The sequence below is a fragment of the Mauremys mutica genome, chromosome 4 (assembly GCF_020497125.1).
Source record: "Mauremys mutica isolate MM-2020 ecotype Southern chromosome 4, ASM2049712v1, whole genome shotgun sequence".
NCBI lineage: Eukaryota > Metazoa > Chordata > Testudines > Geoemydidae > Mauremys > Mauremys mutica.
This window is the reverse complement of record NC_059075.1, coordinates 89,341,445-89,363,579: the sequence shown is the minus strand read 5'-3', so window position 1 is coordinate 89,363,579 and position 22,135 is coordinate 89,341,445. Positions and strand designations below refer to the sequence as shown.

Genomic DNA, 22,135 nt, shown 5'->3' with positions numbered 1-22,135 from the left:
GGCCACTGACCTGTTGGTCTTCGAGATGTGTTACACACGTCCATTCCACTTCAGGTATTTGTGTATCCAGAGGACTGGCACTGGAGACTTTTCCTTTTGGGTTCTGTTGAGGCAACACATGCAGGCCTCTGCTGCCTCATGCTGCTGTGCAATGGTATAAAAAGCAGAGCCACCTCAGACTCCCCTCAGTTCCTTCTTATGAGACAGACACCATGTAGAGGGAAAGGAGGTTGGGTCATGGAATGGACATTTGCAACATGTCTTGAAGAACAACGGTTACAAAATAGTAACCAGGTTTTTTTCTTCATCCATTTCATTTCAGGTGATTCACAAACTGTTCAAACTGGAGGTAGGTTTTGGAGTCTACCTGAACAAGTACTGAAAAACTACTCTTCCAAACTTGGCGTCATATTTGGAGTGCTGAGATGTAGCAGAATGAGAAGTAAAAGTATGTACTGAAGACCAAATTGCTAAAAATGTCTGTGGAAGCTGCATGAGATTGTGTAGAGGCCACCCTGGTTGAAGGGGGTACACTGGGCAATGCAATAGCACAGGCATACGTGGGACAAAATCCAGGATGAAACCTCTCTGCACTGAGACTGAAAAGCCTTTCATCCAGCCCACAACTGAGATGAACAACTGTGATAATGACTTAAAAGACCTGGTTCTGTCCATGTAAGCACCAACGGCCCTTCTAACATCCAATTATGGAGCCTTTCCTCATCCTTATGAGAACAGAGATTAGGAAAGAATGTGAGTCTGTATATGGCTGGATTGAGGTGGAATTCCAAAACTACTTTAGACAGGAATTTTAGATGCAGAAGTAAGTAAACCTTGTCCTTATTAAAATAAACTGTGTAAAGAGGATCAGCTACCGATGCATGTAACTCCACTACCCCTCTCACAGAGGTAATAGCTACCCAAAAATCAACTTTCATAGAGAGATGAAACATAGAGAAGATAGCCATCATTTTAAAGGGTAGACAAATCAGCCTTGTTAACCCCAGATTTAGGGCCCAGGGAAGAATGGGATCCATGACATGGGGATATAACCTGTTCAGACCCTCTAAGAATCTGACTGACATCAGATTAGAAAATATGCAAAGTGGCCTGCAATTGATAGGGGGAAAGCGGAGATAGCTGCCAGGGGAACTCTGATGGAACTAACTGATAGGCCTTGTTATTTCAGGTGGAACAAATAGTCAAAAATATGCTGGATAGAGGCCTGGACTGGCGAAACACCCTTCTGTTTTAACCATAAGGATAAGTGTTTCTACTTCAACAGGTAAGCATATCTAGTAGATGTCTCCCTGCTATTCAGGAGAACATTTTTCACATTCCCTGAACACTCTGCACCCTGAAGAATTAACCATGGAGCATCCAGGCCCTAAAATGGAGAGAAGCTGGGTTGAAAAGTCATAGGGTACAGTGGTCCTGGGAGATCAGTTCAGGTTCTGTAAGTAGTTTCAAAGAAGCCATGGCTCAGAGGCTCAGCAGACTAGAGAACCAATGCTAGCAAGGCCATGCCAGTACTATTAGGATCATGTGAGCATGATCCTGCTTGAGCTTAAACCAGGGAAGGAGCAGCATGGGAGGGTAGGCACACAACAGTTCATCTTTCCAAGATAGTAAAAAAGTGTCTGTGAGAGACTGATGACTGGGACCTGTTCTGGAACAAAAAATAAGGAACTTTCAATTGAGACAAATAGCAAACAGATCTATAGGAGGGACACCCCAGTTTTGAAAAATGAATCTCACAATATCTGGCCTGAGAGACCATTTGTGATCTCTGCTGAATAATCTGCTTAGGTGATCCACCAAGCTGTTCTAAACACCAGAAAGGTGCGAGATTTTGAGATGTATTGCATCGGTGAAACAAAACTCCCAAAGATGTATACCAAAGATGATATAGACAGTCTGATCTGGCTCCCCCTTTTCTGTTCACATAGAACATCAATGCAGTGTTCTCTGAGAGGATTTGTAGAGTGTCTTCCTTGATGTGAGGGAGAAAAGCCTGACCGGCCAGATGAATAGCCCACAACTCCTGCACATTTATGTGGAGAGCCAAATCTTGTTGAGATGTCCAATCATAGGTTTTCTAGGTGAGGTCCCCAATTAGAGAAGAAATGTCCATAACCAGAGTCAAGGTAAGGGTAAGGGAGGCAACTCCTATACATGCATTGGCTGGATCTTGCCCAACAAGGGAGACCCATCAACATCAGACAAACTGTTGTGGAACATCAGGGTACAAAATACTTTGTTGGTTGCTTCACCCCTTCCTGTCCCATGAAGAGATGTGTAAATGAATTCCTCCCAACAGCTGAATTTGCAACTCGAAGCAGGCCTGGGGAAGGAATAAAAAGCCCTAACAAGGAGGAACTGTATCTTTTATGCTGCTTGGACTCTGAGGGGCAAGAATTATGCGTAAGCCAAAGGTTTCCAGTGCTTGGCCTGGGTTACCCGTAAAGGATATGTAGACTTTGCTTATTATAGAACTTCCTGTTATTTTGGAAACTTAAGATTGGAATTCATTTGTGTGTATAAAGGTTTACCTGCTTTAACCTTGTTAATAACTCTCATTTCCTTTTTCTAGTTAATAAATCTTTAGATAAATTATTATTGGATTGGCTTCAAGCATTGTCTCTGGTGTGAGATCTAAGGTGCAAATGATCTGAGGTAAGGGACTGGTCTTTTGGGACTGGGAGTCACCTGCACATTGCTGAAATCTTTGGTGTAAGGAACCATCTATCACAAAGGTAAGCTTACCTGGGTTGCAAGATAGATCAGAGTACCCAAGGGGACTGTCTGTGACTCCATGTTAAGGCTGTTATAGTTCCTAGGAATTTACGTTTGATACTTGGTTGGTGAAATCTAAGTATAGAACTCACAACCAATTTGGGGTTTGTGCTATGCTTCTTAACAGTCTGCCCTGAGGTTGGTACATGCACTTTGAGCCACTGCAGGACAACTTGACAGTCCCAATCCTGTGACATCTGCCCGTGTCACCTATGGAAGAAGCTGTTACTAAGGCACTTCACATTTGTGCTATTTTCATTTTTCCCATCTTTCAGATTGTTTTCAGTTCAGAATTTTGTATAACACTAGTAGCCTAAGGCAGTAGGATGGGAAGTTGAGATTTTGGTGAGATACAGAACAAGAAAATAAAGATAACGTGTGACAAATTGTAGAGATAAGAGCATGCTGAACTTTATGCCAATAGCTCTGTAAATTACGCAGATAATATAGGAAGTGTTCCTATGCTGTATTACTGACACATTTGCATTTCTCCATTCATTTCTTCACTAGGTGTCAAGACCATAATCAAGTAAACTGTGGATAATATACCTAGATACCATGGGGATGGGCACACTGGAAATGCCTAAGATAATTTCTAGATATCATGCTAATTGCACATCTCAACTCTTTCCTCACTTACAGTGGTGTAAATCAGGAGTAACTTCACTGAGGTCTGTGGTATATCCCAGTGCAAAAGTGATGTAAGTAAAGAAAAGGAGAACCAGGCCCCACAGTGTGTATGACCTGAGATCAAACTTTCCAGGCATAGGGTCGCCTTCTCTGTTGCACTGCCCCTTGTGTGGCCATTCACACCTGTGTAAAGTGGGTGTAAAAAGCGATCACATTAGCCCACAAATGTTTTACACCTACTTCGCATTTGATGTGGTCAAATATTTTCACTAAAATTATTAAACAAATTATCCTTTGCTGGGAAGTGAACATTTTCACATATTCACTTCTTGTGAAAACTTGCTTTCAATGAAAAACAAAAACTGAAAAAATGTTTTTGTCCTAAAATCAGAAAAACATCTGCAGTTTGTTTGTTTTTTAAACCCACGATCTCTTCTGTTTTCTATAAAATTTTTGGACTGAAAATGATTACCATTTCCCAACCAACACAGGTATAAATGTCCACACAAGGGACAAGGGCAGTGGAGAATCAGTTTATGTTGTTTCAACTAAATGGTCATCACAGAGGATAGCACTGGTGATGGGCAGTAGGGAGAAACAACATTTCAGCTCTGCATTAGCACTGACTGGAAGGTGTTACCATATGAGGGCTGTTTCACCCGTCTATCATGCTGACCAATATTGTCTCATTGTTTCCTTGCCCTCTCCCTTTGGTTTGTCTGCATCCCTCTGATGTCTCACGTCTTATACTTCACTTGTACGCTCTCGGGGCGGGGGGGGGGCGTTATCTAGATGAAAAGTTAGAACACAGCAGGCTGCGGCGTGAATCTATCTTGCATTAGCCTGCCACATACTTAGTGTCTGTGTGGACCCCACTACTGTGCACTAAAAGTTCTTTGAACTACCCTGCTTTGAAATAGGAGTAGATCAAACTGCACCAGGGAACTTTTAGTGCAGTGGGTCCACAAGGATGGTACACAACAGGTTAGGGTGAGGTAGTGCATGGCAGGCTGGGCTGTAAATCTGGACGTCTTTTTGTTTTGTGTTTGTACAGAGCCTAGCACAATAGGGTCTGGGTCCATGACCAAGGCTTGTAGGTGCTACAAGAATATAAAAATATTTGGTGACCTATGTGAAACGAATTGGCTGTCTCAGTCTATATCCAATGGACCAAGTGTCAACATCATAACCCCGACCCCCAACAATTTGTACCCTCGTTAACAGGCTCCATTAATTGATACTTCAACTTATATTTTGCTCATATTACTATACTATTTAACTTTCACATAAATAACAAAACTACCAAATCAAATGGTGATTGTCTTCATTCTTAGGTAATGTAGCACATGCACTGAGACTGAATTAAAGAAAAGATACCCCATGGAGAATGCTGTTGTTATGTCAAGTTTGCAGGCAGGAGTTCTGGTCCAATTACACTAACGAAGGGTTTGTTTTCAGATGACTTGACAGCTACATGCAATTAGAATCATGTTTAGTATTTACTGTACAATATTTATGAACCACTTTTTCCTGGTCAACAAATATGACTAAATAAAATAAATTAAAAGGTGGAGTGGGTTAAAGTGTCAGAAAAATATTAGGACTCTGTGTTTGGGAATTAAAATTTTATATTTTCCACTTGCCTTGAGTGGAAACTGTGAGTGCTCAGCACCTCTGAAAAATCAGGCTGTTTATTTAGGATCCTCAATCTGGATTGAAGTTGCTAACCTTCAGCACCTGTATTGGAACATTTTTACCTAAATGACTTCACTGAGGCTACAGAGTGAGACAGTAACAAAGCCGGGAGTAGAACCCAGAGCCCTGGCTCTTAAGGTGACACTCTAACCAATGAAGATTTCCACTGCTTAGTACTCAACCAACACTCAATTTGCAAGCATTTACTTATATCATTAATCTGTGTTCAATGCTATAGCAGTTCTTCTACCTTCTACAGAACCAATTAGGAAATACTGTAATCTTTACATTTCAGATAACTGATTTTCCTAGATAACATGGGAATGAATTACACATTGTTACTGCTAATGTTAATCTTGGAATACACATTCTGTTTTGTTTAGAAATAAATAGTTTACTTCCTATGAGTTATTCCATGAGGGCAGTACTTCAGTTTTGAGAACACATGGAGCTTTACTACTACTGTGAATGCTACACTGGAAATGTCTAATATAATTATAAATAAGGAGTCTAGGATGTTCTCTTACAGTCAGAAGGACCAAAAGCAGATTTTTAAACACAGACCTTGAGCACTACAGAAAGCAATCTGCTTATACAGGTGTTAACAGACTTATTTTCAATGTTGTAGGCAAGCTGGAAGGGAAGACGTAACTGGTGAAACATGGTTGCATTTTATTCTCTGTCAAGATGACAAAAGAAAATAATAGGTTTTGCTCAGAAACATGTTAAACTAGCTCCTGTGCCAATTCTCAAAGAACGGAAACTTTCCCAAAACAGGCACTTAGGGTAAATGAAAGGAAATTATGAAACTGCATTCTAAAACTGGAGGCTCATGTCAACATTAAAAAAAGGACAATAAAACATACCAGTGGTCAGCTTTTTGTTTTGGTCTGTTATTATAAAATGGAGATTATACAGGTCTGAATCAATTCTTCTACTAATGAAATTGTGTTGGCTTTTTAAAAAAAGGATAACAACTTCCTCTTGATAGCTGTTTGCATGAACTAATTTTCATTCACTGCATAGGCTTAAATGTCCTGGTCCAATGAAAACATTTCAGTTGAAAAGACTTCAGATAAATTACATCCCTCAAGTGTTTTCAATTCTTTGGTGAGTGAAGCTTGTTAAGAAATAAACATTCCTGCCTTTTCAAATTTAGTGTTCAGAAAACACATTTTTGTGGTTAGCGAGCATTGCTCTATCCAGCTAAATATAGCCAACAAAGTTTATTCCACCAAGCCCACCCACTGTGGTAGGTGGCACTTTTATTTGATTGCATACTAATCTGCGCAGAGTAAACCTCTCCAGTTCTAACGAGCATTGTATATAATAAAATGCACATATAAATGTCATTAAAATATTTAACCTTGGAACCCTGAGCTGAGATGGGGAAAGATGTGGGTTCTGCACATAAGTCATCTTTAAAACTTATGTTGATCATGACAAAATGTTATATCTGTTTACTTAGTGGACAAGTTAAATAATAGGCTGAATACCAAAAGGAGCTTGATATATGTTTTGCAAGCAAAGCTGCAGCATTAGTTTCATCTTTAGGAGCAAATTGTTGTTGTCAGTTTACTGGATGACGTGCTCCTCCTCCTCTTACATCTAAGGAGATGGAGTCATGATGTTGCTCAGGTTGATCCATGTTGTCTATTTATTTATTGTTGACCTGATCTTCAGAGCTGCTGAACACCCACAGCTACTGCTGACTTCCCCAGGAGCTTCAAACACTCAACACCTCTGGAAATTAGGACATAAATCACCTTTTGTATTATACAATCTCTGACCACCTCTACTTCTCAAACCCACAAAGACAATCCACTTTAGCACAGTGGGGAGAGTACCTTTGCACAAATATGCTTGTTTGCCCACAAACACATGAACAGCAGGTCCTTCCCAAACTGTTATGAATGAAGAATGCTCACATTAATGTTTGTGGGAAAGCAAACCAAAAAACGGGGCTGCGAATAAGACTAGGTAACATTTTTCCATCTGTTTTTCAATGAAAAATTGGGTTTTAATGAAGCAAAAAATGTTCACAGTGTCTTGTCTCCACACAAAATTTTGATTTTTCTTTGAAAAATCAAACACAAGTAAACTGAAATCTTTTGATTTGGATATGCTCTCGTAGTGCTTCATGTTGTAGTTTGGTTGCCTCATGTCCCCATTCTCCTCTAGAGGCAGATTTCTCCAACCAGACTACACCTTCCATGATGCACTACACTCCCTCTCCAAGAGAGGAGACCATAGTAACCATGGGAGATGTAGTCCAACCAGGGAACCCAGCCCATAGAGAATGGGGACATGAGGCAACCAGCTTTCAGCTGAAATATTTCTGTGTTAGAATTTGATAAAATATAGAAGTTTTCATGGGAAATAAAATATTTTTAACCAACTCTGATTGTAAACATGGACAAATCCCCAGATGAGTCAGAATTTGATTAAACCTTCATTGGGGATTTTCCCACAGTTTTTGCCCAGCTCTAATCTCTATTCTTGCTCAGGATTTCTATCCTAGCTCTCCTGCATGGTAAGCAAAGGCCCCATAAGAAAATCTTAAAGTGGTCCTGCATTACATGCTTCCACTAGCCAAATGATGTCGGAGTGTGGGGAGAGCAGCAGTATTTATTCACTAATATAACTCCTTTACCTTGTGATAGTGTATAACATTTTGAAGCTCAGGCTTCTGTTCCTTAATCTTGTGCCTGCTGAGTCAGGAGTGGTTCTTTTACATAAGATTTGATCCGTCCCAAGGATTTTACACTTAGGCACCTCATTCCCACTGAAGTCAATGTTAGGTGCAGAAATACCTTTGCAGATCTAGGACGTAGTCACTTAGAAGTGGCTTTTTCTTTTCCCACTCCCAGCCTAAGCCTATCTGATGATATTCAACACATTTCCAAACCTTCAGATTTGAAGACTTCATACAGAATAGACTAGATTTTATTTCAAAATACTCCTCTGCACCCCTGACATCCCTAAGACAGGAGAAATAAGCACCCTTGCCAGTTAGTGGTACAATATTTTTGCAGAAAATGAACACTACGTCAATACATTTGCGTATTTACAGACATCTGCCACGGATGATAAATCCTTCAGTAGATTAAACCTCAGAAGAACTGATGAATAGTCATCGTCAAGCTGTTAGAGATTGGTTGCATTACCATTTCCCATAAAGGTTTCAGCTTCTACTAGTCTCCAACCATGCGGGACAAAAAGAGCCTAGTATTTGCCAACATTACATCTGTAGGCTTGGTGGGAGATTGATTTTATGTAGCTTTACAGGTGTACTCCACTGTCACTCAGAAAACAGCCTTTTAAATAATACTCAGACCTGACAAAACTGTTAAAGATATTCATGGACAAAGCACAACAAGAAAGTAGCTGAGTACACAGTGTGCCTTGGAATTCAATGACAGCTTTTTTTTTCTATTGATAAGCCATTAAAAAAATAATTAAATTTTATTTGCCATTCACCATCAACCTAATCCCTTACAAGGACCCATTGTTGTCTGAAAGTGAATAATAATACTTTGCCTTCTGTAGCACCTTCTATGTAAAGTTCTGAAAAAACTTTAATAAAAATAGATAGAGTTAGCCTCAGACTACCCCCAACGTGTGCATGGGGATATTATCACCCCCTTGCTAAGGTAAGTAACCCAAAGCCATACAGGAAGTCAGTTGCAGAGTTGGGAACAGAACCCACATCTTCTGGCTACCACTCCAGTATGTTAATCACTAGGCCTGTGATTTACCTTAAATGTCATGAATTTGCAATCTTAATTCTTCCTTAGTCTGTCCTGCTGTGAAGAATATTAGTGCCCCAAACTGGCACATTAATTGTGTGTATATGGGGGGCAGGAGGGTTCAAATGTTCATCACTGGCTTAAGACTGCCCCATTGAAGAGAGTGAGAGTTGTACCACTGACCACTCAAATCATGATAAAAGCTACCTTAACAATTAACGAGTAAAAGTTGAACAGGGTTGTCCAATAAGTAAAATGGAAGAGGTACAGTGATAACCATAGGATAGGTGGATAGAGAGATAAGCAATAAAAAGAGACCCAGCAATTATCATTCTAAACAGTAATCTGTGACCTGGTCTACAAACACAGCTGTATTGGTTTAATTAAAGGTGTGATTTTTAAACCAACTTAGTTAAACCACTTGCCATTTTCTGTATGTGCATTTATGAGTTTAAACTTGGCTTATATCAGTTTATCTTGCATGTTTAACTAACAAATAAAAGCTAAACCAATAGTTTAGCGGTAAGCATAGTTAAACACTAGAACAACTTACTCAGGGATACGGTGCATTCTCAGTCATTTGACATTTGCAGATCAAGGCTGGATGTCTTTCTAAAAGATAGGATTTAGCTCAGCTAGAAGTTATGGGCTTGATGCAGAAATCACTTGGTAAAATTCTACAGCCTCTGTTATGCAGGTCAGACTAAATTATCATAACAGTCCCTTCTGGCCTTACAAACTTATGAAGCAATATAAGCCAGGTTTATCTACATAAGAACGTCCCCACAAAGGTTTGAACAGAAAGTGGAAGTACAAAAGGTGGGCCCTACAGCTCAATTAAGTGGGAACTGCCATGGGAGACAGATGCATCCTGTCTGCTGCTACAACCAGCAGAGGAGCTGCCTGGGCCGCCTCCTGAGGACTGGCTAGAGCTTCTGGGGCCGCTGACCAACCAAGACATCAAGGAGCTGCCAGTGCTGCCGCCTGAGAATTGGCCAGAGCTCCCCGAGATGACAGGAAAACCCCATGGTATAGAGGCACCAAACCCCAGAGAAGTAGGAAGTAGCTCAGGGAAACTAGATGACCATCTGGATGAGCATTGACTTGATACTAGGTCAGCGTGTTGCAGGCAGATCCCCGTTGACCTAGTGGTGGACCACTCCTCCATTGTTAGAGCCCTAGGCTGGGACACAGTGGAGTCAGGTGGGCTTGTATCCTCCTTTCTCCTGCCACTCCACCCCTGGGTGGCAGCACCCCCATCCTAGGCCAGGAGGCCTGTGGTACCCTACTGCTCACTCTTACCTGAGCCCCTAGACTTTGCTGGTGCTCCCCCTAAGTATATTGCTTCAGGACTCAATTTCATAGGAAAACAATTGAAAGAAAACCGTAAGTATTGCATTTTGTTTTTAAACTCCGTGGACTAATTTTAAAACAAAAGTTGCATGTCTACATCTGTAACCTATGCACCAACAATGACAACTGCCGCGCTAAGTGCTTGAAAATTTCCATGAGGCGGTGCGCCATAGAAGAGCAGCTAATTTGTACAGACAAATGAATATAAAACCATCTGGGATGGCCCAGGGCCAGTAATCTATGTAAGTGTACAACCATTTTAAACATAATTAGGTACCTAACTGCACATTCAGATTTAATCCAGGCATTTTCCTAATTACATGATTTCTAAACAATTCCATTTAAATTGTTAATTAATTGATGCTTGTGTTCTTTAGTAACTGAAACAGTACAAGTGAATAGCATGAGAGAAACAACAGAATACACAGAACTGATAAATTACACAAACAGTTTTGCATTTTCTTCCACTGTCTGTAACATTTTTCTAACGCAAATCCTGCACATAGTTTCATGGCACTTAAGGGTAGAAGGGTTCACCAGATCATCTAGTCTGAGTTACTGCACATTTTAGGACACTAAACCCCATTCAGTTACCCCTGCAATGAGCTCAATAGCTGGAATTAGATTGAAGTCCCTACCCAACCCTGATATTCTATGATTCTATGAACCCTCAGGAGACTAAGCTCTGGGTGCTACAGGGGCAGAAAAAAGAAAAGACTGAGGTGCACCAATGCCCAATGGCGGGAAATTGATTGTGTGAAATATGCCCAGTGATCCTACCAAGCGACCTGGGCCCCATGCTGCAGATGAACAGTCCAGTAGGGAACAAGTATGTTAATAGGCAAAGGAGCATTCAGAAATGGGCAACTGCCCAAGTACCCACATATTATTTCCCTAAAATGTTATTTTTAATTCTGTGGCATTGCCAACCCCACACATTCAAAAATCATGAGCTTCGCTCAAAAAATCATACGGTTGGCTTAAAAATCACGAGGGTTTTTTTTTTTAAAGTTATACATTTGGGGTTCTTTTATTTCGCATGTGAGTCTTTAGGATATACTTGGGTCACATTTTCAAGATTTTTTCTGCAAGCACAAGAACTAGAAACTTACTGTATTTTTTACAGACAGATGAGATTTCCATGTATTGGCATGCCTACCGGAGAAGAAAAAGGGCAATTATAGCTAGACTTGCAATAAAATCCCAAGAACCATCAACACTGAATCTGATATGCTCACTTGAGCAGCATGGAGCTGGTCCATGATTTTAAATATAGAACTGTTATAATAAAATTACTAAAATTGTTTAGGACAAAAGAAAGAACTGTTTAAAGCAAAGATGCTGTGAAGTCTTGTTTTGAAATTAAGACAGACAAAAGGTGGACATATGTTTAGGAAGGATCATTAAACTCATGAACCTGTAATGAAATGGTTAGAAGTTGACCAGGTTAATATATTTTATAAGGAGTGTGATATTCAGTAGCCCTATTCAGTAGTCAATGTTTATTCTGTATCGCTAGTGCGAACATTAAATTACCGTATATACTCGTTCATGAGCCAAATATTTTTGGTAAAAAAGTGATGCATTAAAGAGCGGGGTCAGCTTATGAATGGGTCTACACCAAAAATTTATTATTTTAAAATCTATGGAATCATTGAATTGAATATCTAATACAGGGATCATAACATAACATAAGAACATAAGAAAGGCCGTACCGGGTCAGACCAAAGGTCCATCTAGCCCAGTATCTGTCTACCGTCAGTGGCCAATGCCAGGTGCCCCTGAGGGAGTGAACCTAACAGGCAATGATCAAGTGATCTCTCTCCTGCCATCCATCTCCATCCTCTGACGAACAGAGGCTAGGGACACCATTCTTACCCATCCTGGCTAATAGCCATTTATGGACTTAGCCACCATGAATTTATCCAGTCCCCTTTTAAACATTGTTATAGTCCTAGCCTTCACAACCTCCTCAGGTAAGGAGTTCCACAAGTTGACTGTGCGCTGCATGAAGAAGAACTTCCTTTTATTTGTTTTAAACCTGCTGCCTATTAATTTCATTTGGTGACCCCTAGTTCTTGTATTATGGGAATAAGTAAATAACTTTTCCTTATCCACTTTCTCAACATCACTCATGATTTTATATACCTCTATCATGTCCCCCCTTAGTCTTCTCTTTTCCAAACTGAAGAGTCCTAGCCTCTTTAATCTTTCCTCATATGGGACCCTCTCTAAACCCCTAATCATTTTAGTTGCTCTTTTCTGAACCTTATCTAGTGCTAGAATATCTTTTTTGAGGTGAGGAGACCACATCTGTACACAGTATTCGAGATGTGGGCGTACCATGGATTTATATAAGGGCAATAATATATTCTCAGTCTTATTCTTTATCCCCTTTTTAATGATTCCTAACATCCTGTTTGCTTTTTTGACCGCCTCTGCACACTGTGTGGACATCTTCAGAGAACTATCCACGATAACTCCAAGATCTTTTTCCTGACTCGTTGTAGCTAAATTAGCCCCCATCATGTTGTATGTATAGTTGGGGTTATTTTTTCCAACGTGCATTACTTTACATTTATCCACATTAAATTTCATTTGCCATTTTGTTGCCCAATCACTTAGCTTTGTGAGATCTTTTTGAAGTTTTTCACAATCTGCTTTGGTCTTAACTATCTTGAGTAGTTTAGTATCATCTGCAAACTTAGCCACCTCACTGTTTACCCCTTTCTCCAGATCATTTATGAATAAATTGAAAGGATTGGTCCGAGGACTGACCCTTGGGGAACACCACTAGTTCCCTTTTATCCCATGACAGCTTAATTTACGTAAGAGCCTTTGGTGAGGGACCTTGTCAAAGGCTTTCTGGAAATCTAAGTACACTATGTCCACCGGATCCCCCTTGTCCACGTGTTTGTTGACCCCTTCAAAGAACTCTAATAGATTAGTAAGACACGATTTCCCTTTACAGAAACCATGTTGACTATTGCTCAAGAGTTTATGTTTTTCTATGTGTCTGACAATTTTATTCTTTACTATTGTTTCAACTAATTTGCCCGATACCGACGTTAGACTTACTGGTCTGTAATTGCCGGGATCACCCCTAGAGCCCTTTTTAAATATTGGCGTTACATTAGCTAACTTCCAGTCATTGGATACCGAAGCCGATTTAAAGGACAGGTTACAAACCTTAGTTAATAGTTCCGCAACTTCACATTTGAGTTCTTTCAGAACTCTTGGGTGAATGCCATCTGGTCCCGGTGACTTGTTAATGTTGAGTTTATCAATTAATTCCAAAACCTCCTCTAGTGATACTTCACTCTGTGACAGTTCCTCAGATTTGTCACCTACAAAAGCCAGCTCAGGTTTGGGAATCTCCCTAACATCCTTAGCCGTGAAGACTGAAGCAAAGAATCCATTTAGTTTCTCTGCAATGACTTTATCATCTTTAAGCGCTCCTTTTGTATTTTCATCGTCAAGAGGCCCCACTGGTTGTTTAGCAGGCTTCCTGCTTCTGATGTACTTAAAAAACATTTTGTTATTACCTTTGGAGTTTTTGGCTAGCCATTCTTCAAACTCCTCTTTGGCTTTTCTTATTACATTCTTGCACTTAAGTTGGCAGTGTTTGTGCTCCTTTCTATTTGCCTCACTAGGATTTGACATCCACTTTTTAAAGGAAGTCTTTTTATCTCTCACTGCTTCTTTTACATGGTTGTTAAGCCACGGTGGCTCTTTTTTAGTTCTTTCACTGTTTTTCTTAATTTGGGGTATACATTGAAGTTGGGCCTCTATTACGGTGTCTTTAAAAAGGGCCCACGCGACTTGCAGGGATTTCACTTTAGTCACTGTACCTTTTAACTTTTGTCTAACTAACCCTCTCATTTTTGTATAGTTCCCCCTTTTGAAATTAAAGGCCACAGGGTTGGGCAGTTGAGATGTTCTTTCCACCACAGGGATGTTGAATGCTATTGTATTATGGTCACTATTTCCAAGCGGTCCTGCTATAGTTACCTCTTGGACCAGCTCCTGCGCTCCACTCAGGATTAAATCTAGAGTCGCCTCTCCCCTTGTGGGTTCCCGTACCAGCTGCTCCATGAAGCAGTCATTTAAAGTATCGAGAAATTTTATCTCTGCATTTCTTCCTGAAGTGAAATGTTCCCAGTCAATATGGGGATAATTGAAATCCCCCACTATTATTGGGTTCTTAATTTTGATAGCCTCTCTAATTTCCCTTAGCATTTCATCATCACTATTACTGTCCTGGTCAGGTGGTCGATAATAGATCCCTACTGTTATATTTTTACTAGAGCATGAAATTTCTATCCATAGAGACTCTATGGAACATGTGGATTCGCTTAAGATTTTTACTTCATTTGAATCTACACTTTCTTTAACATATAGTGCCACTCCTCCCCCTGCACGGCCTGTTCTGTCCTTCCGATATATTTTGTACCCCGGAATGATTGTGTCCCATTGATTGGTCTCAGTCCACCAGGTTTCTGTGATGCCTATTATATCTATATCCTCCTTTATCACAAGGCACTCTAGTTCACCCATCTTATTATTTAGACTTCTGGCATTTGTGTACAAGCACTTTAAAAACTTGTCCCTGTTTATTAGCCTGCCTTTTTCTGATGTGCCAGATTCTTTTTTATGTGACTGTTTATCATCTGATCCGGCCCTTACATTATACTTTTCAGTCCTCTGCTCCTGACTATAACCTGGAGATTCTCTATCATCAGACTCTCCCCTAAGAGAAGTCTGTGTCCGATCCACACGCTCCTCTGCAGCAGTCGGCTTTCCCCCATCTCCTAGTTTAAAAACTGCTCTACAACCTTTTTAATGTTTAGCGCCAGCAGTCTGGTTCCACTTTGGTTTAGGTGGAGCCCATCTCTCCTGTATAGGCTCCTCCCATCCCAGAAGTTTCCCCAGTTCCTAATGAACGTGAACCCCTCCTCTCTACACCATCGTCTCATCCACGCATTGAGACTCTGAAGCTCTGCCTGCCTACCTGGCCCTGCGTGTGGAACTGGGAGCATTTCTGAAAATGCCACCATAGAGGTCCTGGATTTCAGTCTCTTCCCTAGCAGCCTAAATTTGGCTTCCAGGACATCTCTCCTACCCTTCCCTATGTCATTGGTACCTACATGTACCACGACCACCGGCTCCTCCCCAGCACTACACATAAGTCTATCTAGATACCTCGAGAGATCCGCAACCTTCGCACCAGGCAGGCAAGTCACCATACGGTTCTCCCGGTCATCACAGACCCAGCTATCTAAATTTCTAATAATCGAATCTCCCATTACTAACACCTGCCTTTTCCTAGAAACTGGAGTTCCCTCCCCCGGAGAGGTAACCTCAGTGCGAGAGGCAACCCCAGCACCATCTGGAAGGAGGGTCCCGACTACGGGAAGGTTTCCCTCTGCTCCCATCGATTGCTCTACTTCCCTGGGCCCTTCTTCCTCCTCAACAGCACAGGAGCTGTCTAAGCGGAGGTGGGATAATTCTACAGTGTCCCGGAAAGCCTCATCAACATACCTCTCTGCCTCTCTCAGCTCTTCCAGTTCCGCCACCCTGGCCTCCAAAGTCCGTACATGGTCTCTGAGGGCCAGGAGCTCCTTGCACCGACCGCACACATACGCCACCCACCCACAGGGCAGGTAATCATACATGCGACAGTCAGCGCAATAAACCGGATAGCCCCCACTCTGCTGCTGGGCTTCTGCCTGCATTGTCTCCTAGTTAGTGAAAGGGTGGTTTATGGAAAGTAGTTTTGGAAAGTGGTTCGGTTTATAGGTTTTAGGGGGGGGCCACAGGGAAGGGGTTAGGGCTGGCGAGGGGCTCCCACTCCCTTCCCAACTCCCTTGTGAAACTCCCTGTTAGCAGCCCCTGGTCGCTTGTGCGCGGCTTTATAAAGCCCTGGCCTGAGTGAATGCCCCGCCCACTGATTAAGACTCAGCCAATTACCAGAGGCTTCGAGCTTTCAAACCTGCCTCCAACTGCCAGCCAGAGCACACAGTCCCTCAAACAACCAAACAAACAAACAGACTGACAAACACAAGCTCAGCACACAGCAAGTAACCCCCAAACACAAACAAACACACACTACAGACAGTCACTTACCCCACAGATGCTGTATTAGACACACACTACAGACAGTCACTTACCCCACAGATGCTGTATTAGCTCCTCCTTCACCTGGAGAACTCCCTTGCGAAACTCCCTGTTAGCAGCCCCTGTTCGCAAAAGCTGACAACCTTTGGCATGTGGCCCGCCAGGTAAGCACCCTGGCGGGCCGGGCCAGTTTGTTTACCTGCTGCGTCCGCAGGCTCGGCAGATCGCAGCTCCCACTGGCCACGATTCGCTGCTCCAGGCCAATGGGGGCAGCAGGAAGCGGCGGCCAGCACATCCCTCAGCCTGCGCTGCTTCCCGCCATCCCCATTGGCGTGGAGTGGCGAACCGAGGCCAGTGGGAGCCGCGATCAGCCGAACCTGTGGACGCAGCAGGTAAACAACTCCTATTAACAACTACAAGAACAGAAAAGTGCCTATTGTATACTCCAGGTGGGTTTACCTTAGTTTTAACAGTACAATAACATAATAAAAAATGTAAGTGCATATTTGAAGTTGTCAACTTAATTTAGAATTTCCTGGGCTTTTAAAATGAAATCCAGAAATTAGAAGGATGTTGGGGTTGTGATATGCAGAAAACATGACTTAAAATAGAAAATTGGTTTCAACCTTAATTGTGGAAAGACTGCTGTCTTTCTGTAATGCAAGAAATCATTTAGCTTGCTCAATATTTTGACCCTAACCTTCTTGACGCTATTCTTTTAATTTTTTTTGTTTTTTTAATAAGTTTCACAAAACTGATGAAGTTAATACATTATTCTGATTACTACTATTAATTGCAAATATAAATTACACATAAGCTGAAATTGAGAAAGTACAATGGAAACCGCTGACATTGCTTTTGCTACAACCACATCTCTGTAGGGTGTGATTTGCCCAAAATGTTTCTTTTTTGACATCAAATATCTGACACAGGAGTACAATGACACATAAGTCCCTGATCAGATACTTTGGAATTAAATGAGGGTTCTAAGATGTACCTCATTATATGCCATTTATTTTGATTTCAAAATCAGTCATGTGCCCTAATATGCTGCTGTTTACATGGATTCTTCCAGCAACATAAAAATGCCTCACTTGTAAATGCCAGTGGTCATTATAGAAAAAGAAGACAAATTTTCCAGTGTTACTTCTTTAGTGACAGCCAATCTACTAAAAAGTGGCTAGACATTTTCACTAATGTATATTCTATCTAGTTTTATTTTGGGCCTTGTGATTATTATTGAGTACCTTAGTTTTTGGCCTTTTGGGTTAGACACCTTAACTGAAGGATTCTGGGTGGCAAACAGCTCTTATTTGTTGTGTTACCTTCATCTTTTTCAATTCCGGATACAATAAGTTAAAAAAAAACAGTCCTGAATAGGAAGGCACCTATATGTGTTTGTCTTGTTTTTTCTTGTGATAACAATCAGTAACTAATTGCCCATCTCTAAAAGTGAAACAGTACTCATGATAATTTGCAGGTAAAGAAGCAAAAAACTTACATATTCCCAAGGAAGACAGAGGGAGCTGTATCTCCAGTTTTGCATTTTAAAGAAACATCTGTAACAATTTATTGTCAAATTTATCAATTTTCAAAATAATATTAGAAAAATAAAAAAATCCTTCGGTTGTTCTTGATTGTATGCAATGTAAACTATCAAAATAACTTCTAAAAGTCTCAAGTAAATTGTTTGCCCGAAGATCAGGGTAGAACAAAATGAAAATTAAACTTTGTTTACATTTTTTTGACTTGGCTAGGCTGGTACAGTAACAAATTCCCAGGCAGTAAATGTTTTTTACCCCAGACTTCTGTTGAATAATAAATGCACTTTTTATGCTATTCTTCAATGATATAATGACAGCATTACGAATGGTAAGACATATGTTATAAAACAGAATATTTTATATAAAGCAGAAATATTAAATAGCATGCTGATTAACAACTGGCAGATAATTTATTATTATAGCTCCCTGAGGAATAAAAGATTCTGCTTTCTTCATTTAGTCTTACACAAACTGAAATGTCAAAAAAATAGAATCTGAAATACTATAACAATTCTAAATGTATAGAGGCAGGGAAAAGTAAACATGGATCTGGATTTAAAGATCCAGATTTATTTCCACCATTGCCTTAAATTATGCATATAAAACCACGTTCCTCACTCATATGCAAAGGGGAAGGAATAGCTCAGTGGTTTGAGCATTGGCCTGCTAAACCTAAGATTGTGAGTTCAATCCTTGAGGGGGCCACTTGGGGATCTGGGGCAAAAATTGGTCCTGCTAGTGAAGGCAGGGGGCTGGACTCAATGGCCTTTCAAAGTCCTTTCCAGTTCTAGGAGATTGGTATATCTCCTATTATTTAAAAAAAAAATAGTACATCATTCTACTGTTTCTTCTAGCACAGTGGCTCTCAACCACGGGTACTCATAGGTCTTCCAAGAGGTACATTCACTCATCTAGATATTTGCCTAGTTTTACAACAAGCTACATAAAAAGTACTAGTGAAGTCAGTACAAACTAAAATTTCATATAGACAAGGACTTGTTTATACTGCTCTGTATACTATACACTGAAATGTGAGTACAATTTTTATATTCCAATCAATTTATTTTATAATTATATGGTAAAAATGAAAAAAATAAGCAATTTTTCAGTACTAATGTGCTATGACACTCGTATTTTCATGTCTGAGTTTGTAAGCAAGTAGTTTTTAAGTGAGGTGAAACTTGGAGGTACTCAAGACAAATGAGACTCCTGCAAGGGGTACAGTAGGCTGGAAAGGTTGAGAGCTACTTTTGTAGCACGTCAAGAATAGACAGTGAACGAAAGAGAAAATAGAACAAAGTAGTAATATAGGTGTTTTTGATAAAATGGATTTTTATCAGTTACCCTCACCATAAACTGATTTACTATGAGCTAATGCTCAGTTTTATTGCATTTAACTTATATTTTTAATGAAACAAGCTATTTCCTCCTGCCCTGTGTATCTCCCATCCAGGTAAAAAGAACGTTCTTCTAAAGCCACTTAAATGATTTTTAAGATATTAGCTATGTCACTGTGGTCTTATTTAGTCTATGAGATATACTTTAATTTCAGTGTGCAGTACACAACGATCTGTGCACTGAGATCTGAATATTCTCCTGACATAATTATACGCATAACAGTGTAAGTAAGTTACATGTAAAAACACCCACACACCTGGATCAAATGATAGTCTCTCATGGACTCCCAATGTACATATGTAGTTGAATATGAAGCAGATCCTCAGCTGGTATAAATTGTCAAAGTTCCATTGAAGGCCCTGCCCTGGGAAGTTTGGGAGCTCAAGAAATGCAAGAATGAACCCTTTAATACCATCTCCGGAACTAAGCATAGAATGGAATAATGGCAACCAATTGTTGTGTAAAGTTACTACTCTCTCCTCATTCAGAACCCCCTCCCCTCCATGACACACTTCTACTTAACACCTACAATAAATGAGTCAACACTGACATTTAGCTATTTCTTTACTTTAGATTATAATAATAAAGCCAACAACATGGATCTAACAAGACATGCCAATGTTTATGTGCTGTAACCCTTTCCCAATTTTTTCTTTCTTTTGCTTTGTCTCCTTAGAGCATAAGCCGTTTGAGTACGACCATGTGTCTTCCAATATGTCTGTACAGGAATATTTTAGGTACCATTGTAATATAAATGATTTATAGTAAATAAAACCAGCACTATTCTAGGAAAAATGGAGCATAGAAAGCCTCCTGTTCTATAGTTGCTATTAAAAAGCAGGAATTTACAAATAGTAGTTTCTGAAATAGCATGGTTTCCCCTTTTTGTCTCTATGAATAGAGAAACTAAAGTATTTCAAAAAGAACAGGAGTATTTGTGGCACCTGTAAGTGAGGAGACAGCCCCCAACCTGAAGCAAATACTCACCAGCAACCGCACACCACACAACAAAAACACTAACCCAGGAACCTATCCTTGTAACAAAGCCTAATGCCAACTCTGTCCACATATTTATTCAAATGACACCATCATAGGACCTAATCACATTAGCCATGACATCAGGAGCTTGTTCACCTGCAAATCTACAATGTGATATATGCCATCATGTGCCAGCAATGCCCCTCTGCCATGTACATTGGTCAAACTGGACAGTTTCTACACAAAAGAATAAATGGACACAAATCTGACATCAGGAATCATAACATTCAAAAACCAGTAGGAGAACACTTCAACCTCTCTTGTCACTCAGTAACATACTTAAAGGTGGTAATTTTGCAACAGAAAAGCTTCAAAAACACACTCCAACCAGAAACTGTTGAGCTTGAATTAATATGCAAACTAGATACAATTAACTTGGGTTTGAATAGAGACTGGGAGTGGCTGGGTCATTACACATATTGAATCTATTTCCCCATGTTAAGTATCCTCACACCTTCTTGTCAACTGTCTAAAATGAGCCATCTTGATTATCACCACAAAAGTTTTTTTTCTCCTGCTGATAATAGCTCAGCTTAATTAATTAGCCTCTTACAGTTGGTATGGCTACTTCCACTTTTTCATATTCTCTGTATGTATAACTTCTTACTATATGTTCCATTCTATGCATCCGATGAAGTGGGCTGTAGCCCATGAAAGCTTATGCTCAAATAAATTTGTTAGTCTCTATGGTGCCACAAGTACTCCTGTTCTTTTTTGCAGCTACAGACTAACATGACTACTACTCTGTAAAATATTTCAGATACCACAGTGTAATTACTATGGATAAATATTGACATTTTAGGTTATAATTTCATCAAACTATTAGTAACTCTGTAAATAGGTTTGCAAATGACTGACTGTAATTTATCCAAAGGGTAAGTGACTGTCTGTAGTGTGTGTTTGTTTGTGTTTGGGGGTTACTTGCTGTGTGCTGAGCTTGTGTTTGTCAGTCTGTTTGGTTGTTTGAGGGACCGTGTGCTCTGGCTGGCAGTTGGAGGCAGGTTTGAAAGCTCGAAGCCTCTGGTAATTGGCTGAGCCTTAATCAGTGGGCGGGGCATTCACTCAGGCCAGGGCTTTATAAAGCCGCGCACGAGCGACCAGGGAGCTTTGCGAACAGGGGCTGCTAACAGGGAGTTTTGCAAGGGAGTTTAGAAGGGGAGTGGGAGTCCCTCACCAGCCGTAACTCCTTCCCCGTAGTCCCCCTAAAACCTATAAACCTAACCACATTTCAAAGCTCCCTTCTGTAAACCACCCTTCCATTAACTAGGAGACAATGCAGGCAGAAGCCCAGCAGCAGAGTGGGGGCTATCCAGTTTATTGCGCTGAGTGTTGCACGTATGATTACCTGCCCTGTGGGCAGGTGGCGTATGTGTGCAGTCGGTGCAAGGAGCTCCTGGCCCTCAGAGACCATGTACGGGCTTTGGAGGCCAGGGTGGCGGAACTGGAGGAGCTAAGAGAGGCAGAGAGGTATGTTGATGAGGCTTTCCGGGACACTGTAGAATTGTCCCACCTCCGCTCAGACAGCTCCTGTGCTGTGGAGGAGGAAGAACAGCCCAGGGAAGTAGAGCAGTCAATGGGAGCAGAGGGAAACCTTCCCATAGTCGGGACCTGCCTTCCAGATGGTGCTGGGGTTGACTCTCGCACTGAGGTTGCCTCTCCAGGGGAGGGAACTCCAGTTTCTAGGAAAAGGCAGGTGTTAGTAATGGGAGATTCGATCATTAGAAACATAGATAGCTGGGTTTGTGATGACCGGGAGAACCGTATGGTGACTTGCCTGCCTGGTGCGAAGGTTGCGGATCTCTCGAGGCATCTAGA

The 22,135-nt window shown here is 40.8% G+C and overlaps 1 long non-coding RNA gene across 1 annotated transcript; it reads right to left on the bottom strand.

Moving 5' to 3' along the window:
* Positions 1 to 6,086: 6,086 nt before the first annotated feature.
* On the bottom strand, positions 6,087 to 19,689 carry LOC123370281. Its single transcript, XR_006579352.1, has 4 exons — positions 19,539 to 19,689; positions 11,336 to 11,378; positions 9,424 to 9,482; positions 6,087 to 6,864 (listed from the first exon to the last, which is right to left on the bottom strand). It is a non-coding gene; the product is annotated as an uncharacterized LOC123370281 (long non-coding RNA).
* Positions 19,690 to 22,135: the final 2,446 nt, after the last annotated feature.